At 66.8% G+C, this 6,000-nt stretch overlaps 1 protein-coding gene across 6 annotated transcripts in view; it reads right to left on the minus strand.

Moving 5' to 3' along the window:
* Nucleotides 1-3,745, minus strand: part of MEF2D (myocyte enhancer factor 2D) — a 78,554-nt gene extending 74,809 nt beyond the window's left edge. For 4 of the 6 annotated variants that reach the window (XM_074809742.1, XM_074809741.1, XM_074809733.1 and 1 more), the window contains exon 1: nucleotides 3,570-3,745. The gene's annotated coding sequence lies outside the window, so the exon portion shown is untranslated. Of the gene's footprint in view, nucleotides 1-3,057; nucleotides 3,190-3,569 lie in introns of those variants that run through there. The other 2 variants (XM_074809743.1, XM_074809734.1) reach the window with 2 other exon arrangements.
* Nucleotides 3,746-6,000: the final 2,255 nt, after the last annotated feature.

A 6,000-nucleotide genomic window follows, 5' to 3' on the forward strand; every position in this document is an offset into this window, starting at 1 on the left:
CCAAAATAACTATAAAAATAAGAAAGAGTCCCTGGCCCGAGGAGCTCGCCCTCCGAACAGATGGGACGGCTACGGGGCGAGGCAGAGGGGATATTTTTAGCTCTGGTTGCAGATGGGGAAGTCCAACACGGCATCTCCACGACAGCCCCCGCCACGGCTCGCCACGGCCCCGCTTGGGCCACCTCCACGCGTGCTCCCGGGTATTAACGGGATTTAACGGGATGCTCCCAGGCCTCGGGCACCACCGCGGCTCTGCACGGCATCTCGGGCTACCGGGGGCACCCGGTGAGGCGGCAGTGGTCCGGCAAAGCGGGGGCCATGCCAGCGACACGCAGCCCTCTGCCTCTTTCGCTTCCGATCCCAAAGAAGCCACCGGAAAACGGCCGTGGCCCCGCGAGCCATCGCGGCGGGGGGATGCCACACAGCGTCCCGCAGCGGGACCCTCCCAGCACGCTCCGAGCGATGCCAACCTGACCCCGGGAACGCTCTGGCTTGACAAAAAAAGAAGGAAAAGCAATTTTTGCCCCTCACCACTGATGCGTTTTTAAGTTTAAATGACTCGCCCAGGGTCACAGTGGCAGAGCCCATAACTGAGCCCCTCCTGGTCCTTCAGGATGAGCCGGGAGGCATCACCCCCCACCCTCGCCTTCATCCTTCCTCCGTGAGCCAGGGCCTGCACCAGCATCGACACCTCCCTGCCAGGCAGCCGCCAGCGGCAGCTCCCGGCCCGCACCGGCACCGCGGCAGCTGGGTCCCGCTCCCGGACTTTTCATCCGACACTTTGGGCTTTGTTCTCCTCCGCACAAAGCCGCCGTCAGGCTGCCCTGGCAGCACGGACAGACCTCGAAGTGGATGTGGTTTATGACCATATTTAGGCTCCTTTACGTTGCCAGAGTCACAGTAAAGGGCTGCGGCGTTAAATGAGAATCAGACCCCACTTGTTTCACTTGGCAGCCTGGGAAAAATCCACCCCGGGTGACTCCAGCACCATCGGTGCCTCCACCCTGCCCGCTCGGGGACAGGATAAAATAGCAACAAGCCCTTTCCAGCTCCGTGGTTGCACTTCCCAAGCCCCACACCAGCGAGGAGGGGGGGGATAAACACATGAAAAACACCCCCCCCCCTCCTGAGAGCAACACCGAAGCGTGGGGAAGCAAAGGGACTTGCCCAAGGTCACCCGCTGACAAAGCCGGCACTTCCCAAGGTCCCTGGAGCCCCCCAGCAGGACCAAGCACAGGCGGGGACGTGACCACCCGGCACGAGGAGCCCCCGAGCTGGTTTGTGCTGGGAGGTGGGGGGGCAGGGAGCTGGGGCAGGAGTGGGAGCGCTGAGCCACCAGCCGCAGGAGCCACCAGATCCTTCCACACGAGCCGGTGAAACCCCTGCCGTGGCTTTTCCACCGCGCTGGCAGCACCAGCGAAACCCGAGCGGTGGCCCCCGCCGCTCCGGGGACACCGGCCACCTGCTCCAAGCCCAGCACAAGTGCGGATGCCTCAGCCTGGCAAAGCCACAACAACTATAGGAGCTGAAGGGCAAGGTGGGGGGGGAGGAATGGAGAAGCCACGAGGCCTGGCCAGAGGTCCGTGACCTTCAGGAGCCCACAGGCAACAATCCTGAGGGCAGGGCAGGCAGCTCACTTTGAGCTCCCAAGGGACACGGGCAGCCCCAGCGCTCCCCACGCCGGGGCTACCAGCACCGAATCGGCCCAGGGAAGGAAAGAAAACACCCAGAATAAACCTTACCTACACCCAAAATCCACAGCCTGTCACCCACGCAGCCCCGCCGGCAGCAAGGTTTCGGGCTGGCTGTCCTGGGACGGCGGTTTAAGAGCCCCCACCTTGGCGGAGCAACAAAAAATCCACGTGGGGCCACACGCTGCAGGAGAAAAGGCTTTGGAGGGGCAGGATTAGGCCTTCCCCGGCGCGGGGGGGCGGGGGGGGGCAGGCAGAGGCGTTGTGCTGAAGCGCTGCCCTGGGAGGAGGCGCGGGGGGAATTCGCACCAGCTGTGCTCCACTTACCAGCATCTGCCTCCCTGCCCAGACCCCTGCCTGCAGGTGGGGGGGGGGGGGTCACCGGTCAAAAATGCGTGGTGGCTCCCAATAGCCTGGGAGGATGAGGAACGAAGGGTGGGGGGGACACCCCAGCTCGTGGCTGTGGGGTGTCACGGGGCTCCCGGGGCGCGGAGGGAAGAGCCGTGCGTGTGCGCACACGCGTGTGTCTCGCTGGGTGTGTGCCGCTCTCGTGCGCGAGGCGGGGTGGGGTGGGGGGGGGGGATAAAATAAATAATAAAAGCCAAGAATAAAGCCAAGGGGGCGAGCTGTTGGGAAGGAGATAAGCCGCTGGCAAACAGGCGTTACAGATGCCGGGACGCCCTGTCCACCACATCCTCCCCCCGCATCGCGCGGCCCCTCGTCGCCTCCAGCGAGGAAACGCTCGACGTCCCGGGGAGGCCGCGGCGGCGTTACCGGGGGCTTTTCCCCCCACCACGGCACCTCGCTCCGGCCGCTGTCGGCCGGCAGCCGCGGCGCTGGGCCCCCACCGCTGCCACCGGCCCCGAGGAACAAACAATCACAGCTGTCAGCTCCAGAGCCGGCACCCGGCCAAGTCATCGAAGCTCCAGGACTCGATTTACCGCCGGCTCTCCGAAAGCTGCTCTTGCCAATCAAAAACCACAGCCCCCCCCCACCAGCACCCCGAGCCTCACCAGCGGCCCCCGCCACCGGCAGCTTCCCCCACAGCACCCTTAGCATCACCCCGTGCCCCACCCGGGGAGGGCATCCCCCCCCCCTCCCCAAAATGCTGCTGGGCCCCACGTCCCCCTCGGTCCTGCAAGGCCACTCCGGCGGGGCTCAGGGGTTGTCACCCGGGGGCGGGGGTCCCGTGGGGGTGCAACCCCTCCGGCACTGCCCCAGAGCGGGGTGAGCACCCCCCCACAGCGCCTGCCCCCACCCCATCAGCAGCACCCAGCGGGCAGAGGGACCCCTCCTCTTCCCTCGCACCCTGCACCCGCATCCCACACCCCGCCCGTGTCCCCCTCCCCATCTCGCCCCCTCTCACCTGTCCCCCGCAGCGCCCAGGCCGAGGCGACACTTCTTCCCCTTCCTCCCTCTCCCTCCTTCACCTCTGCACCATTTTGGTGACGGTTTGTTTTGAAGCGGCGGCGGGGGGGGGGGGTGGCGGGGGGAAGGATGTGCTCTCCGCCTCCGCCGGCTCCGCGCTCCGGCCGCGCTCCGCCGCCCATCCCCGCCGCCTCGGGGCGGCACCGAGGGGCGAGGGGGGGGGCGTGGAGGGAGAGGAGGTGGAGGGGGGCGGGGGGGGGAGCACCAAAAACACACACAAACGGAGCTCTTCGCCCTCCCAAACGCGAGCGGCGCGGCCCGGAGCGGGGGGGAAGGGGGGGGGGGGGAAAGAGGGAGCCGCCGTTCTCGGAAGTAACGCCAGAATCGCAGAAAAAAATATAAAAAAAAATAAGGGGAAAAAAGCCAAAAAAAAAAAATAGAAAAAAATAATCAAAGCGACCCAACGTTAAAACATAGAAAGGAAAGCGCGAGAGAAGGACGGGGACCCACCTTTAGCGGGGCGCGGAGCCCAGCCGCCTCCCGGGGCTGCGGCGGAGCCGGCGGGGAGCGACCATCGCCGGGGCCGGCCCAGCCCAGCGTCAGGACGCGGCGCGGCGCAGGGCGCGGGCAGCCAATGGCCGCGGCGGCGCGGAGGAAGCGGAGCGGGGCCGGGGGGGGCAGAGCCGGGGACCGGGGGGGTGGTGGCGAGGGGGGAGCCGAGGGGAGAGCCAGGGGTTGGGGGAGTTGGGGGGGGAAGAGCGGCGCCCCCCCCCCCCCACCCCCAGCTCAACCCCACTCGTGTCGGTGCTTCACGCACCGCGGGGTGCGGGGGGGGGGGGGGGGGTGTTGGGGTCCCGCAGCCCCTGTGTGCAGCCCGCAGCCGCCCCGGGGGGGTGGTGGGGGAAGGGGGTTTGCCTGGAGCTGCTGGGGCTCCGGGGAGTGGGGCCGGTGGGGTTCGAGGGGGGTCATCCCAGCCCGGAACCCCGCGGTCGGGCTTGGCCTCTGTCCCTCACAGCCACGCTGGGGCGCGTTGGCCCCCCCTCGCCCCGGGGAGAGGGTCGGTTCTGCCGTTGGGGTGCTGGATCCGGCGCTCGGAGGCGGCCGAAGGTCCCGGTTCAGTGTCCAGCCCCAGCGCAGAACCCTCGGGGGGGGGGGTCCTGATATGGGCCACCCCGTGCCACCCTCCCCTCCTGCATCTCCAAGGCGCGGGGCTCCCGCGGGACATCGGGGCGATGCCATGGCCCTTCCCCGCAGGACCGAATCCTCGGGGCTGGGAACACGCGGCCGAGCACACGCCACGGCCCCGACTGGCCACGGCCAAGGGCTTCCTGCGCTCGGCGCTGCAGGGCCACAGCACCCGGGCCCAGCTCCAAGCCGGGGCATTACGCTCCCTCTCTTCCAGCTCCTCCTGTAGCATCAACCCGGATAAATTGCTCTGTGGTTACCCTCAAGAAATCCAACCTGTTGAACAATGACTCCCACCGCAGCGCTCGCTCCGTGCCGGGACTGTTTGGGGCTGTGGATTGGGGCAAGACGCTGATTTTTAGGGGGTTGGGGACGTGGCGCCGTCCCCGTCTCTCCGCCTTGGCGGGGGCCGCAGCGTTGGGGCGGCGGGTGCCGGCGGCGTCGGGGCTGGGGCTGGGGCTGGTGACTGGAAGGGTCAGTGCCGAGGGGCACGGCCGTGCCGGTTTCTCCCACTGGATGAGCGCTGGCCGGAGAAGTGCCGCACGGCTCCCACGCGCCACAGAAAGCAGGAAAAATAAAAATCAAGCTGGCGCGGGACTGCGCCTGGCAAAAGCATGTTTGTGCCGGGGGTCAGAGGCGTTTCATGGTTCCCCCCAAGCGGCAGGCGCGCAGCCCGCCTTCCCGTACAGGCAGCGTGGAGCTGGCACGAATCCGGCAACAGTCTGATGCCCCCGAAGACAGGGATGCTGAGGGGTGACTGCGTCACGCACGAGGCCATTGTCCCAGGATGAGGGGGTTGGGGACTGGTGACGTCCCAGCCCTGTTGGGTCGCATCCAGCTGGAGCACTGAGAATACGGGCGCTCCCGGTGGCCCTGGAGCACAAAACCAGCCGCAGCGGAGTTGCCGGGGTGGGGGAGCAGAGCCAGCCATTGCTTTTTACCAAAACCCTGCCCGTGACCATTAACCATCACCCATCTTGCAGCGGCACACAGTCGCCCTGCGCTGGCTCTTCCACGGCACAAAGTGCTGCACAAACCCAAAAAACCCAGTTATGTCCCCAAAGGGGTGGTGTGGGAGGATGAGGTTGGGGTGTGCGCTCTGGCTGGGGCTGTTCATCATGGCCGGCTCTTCCTCGAGCCCCATCCCGGGCCGGGAGGGCAGGAAGAGGTTCCCGATGCCGGTGACTCAGCCAAGGGGGGGGACGTTTTGCAACATGCCGGGTGTGGGAGGAGGCTCCTGGTGCGTGGAAAGTAGGCGGCAAATTATCCGAGGTGTGAGGTGAGCGCGCGGCTCGCGGAGGCTCGCGGGCAGGGAGCAAACGCCGCAGGGAAAGGCGGGGGGCGAGTGGACCCGCAGCCCGGGGCTGGGGATCAGGGTCCTGCTCCGGGGCTCCTCGGGGGACAGCGGGTGCTCGGGGACAGGAGGGTGGCGGGACCACAGCCGGGAGCCCCGTGATGGGCTTTCTCAGGGTCTGGTGCGTGCCCCCCCCCGCCGAGTGTGGCCTCTGCACCTTTCCCCACATTAATCTGGGGCAAACTAAGTACAAGACACAAATATCTCTGTTAGGGCAAGAGGTGCGATGCGCTCGACGGAGAGGCCGGGTCCGACCCGAGCATCGCCGGTGGCACGGGCACCCCCGCCGTCGTCACCCCTCTGACTCAGTGACACAGTTTCCTGCTGGCTCCTTCCCCCATCATGATACATATTTCTAGTGGACTTTTCAGCGTGTTTGGCTTTTTGGGGCTGTTTGTTGTC

Source organism: Strix aluco, chromosome 30 (genome assembly GCF_031877795.1).
Source record: "Strix aluco isolate bStrAlu1 chromosome 30, bStrAlu1.hap1, whole genome shotgun sequence".
Taxonomy (NCBI): Eukaryota; Metazoa; Chordata; class Aves; order Strigiformes; family Strigidae; genus Strix; species Strix aluco.